Below are 274 nucleotides of genomic sequence, written 5' to 3'. Positions count from 1 at the left end.
ACAATGAAGATTTTCATGAGTTTGAGATATGCATGAAGAACGTACAAACACTTAAACCTGTGTCAATATAAATATATAAACACAACTCAACATAACAGGTAATTCTTGAAACGAAATTAATCATGCAATTTGCAATCCAAGTCACATGAATTTAATAACAGTGGTAGTATGGAATGTGTGTTCTGAATTAAGTAAAATTAATACATTAATAAGACAAAAAAAAAAATAGATTCAGGTCGTACTAAATATTTTAGTCGTGTTTCTTGACTAGCAA

The sequence above is a fragment of the Penaeus monodon genome, chromosome 29 (assembly GCF_015228065.2).
Source record: "Penaeus monodon isolate SGIC_2016 chromosome 29, NSTDA_Pmon_1, whole genome shotgun sequence".
NCBI classification, from domain to species: Eukaryota; Metazoa; Arthropoda; class Malacostraca; order Decapoda; family Penaeidae; genus Penaeus; species Penaeus monodon.
The sequence above is the reverse complement of the archived record's forward strand: the minus strand, read 5'-3'. Positions refer to the sequence as shown.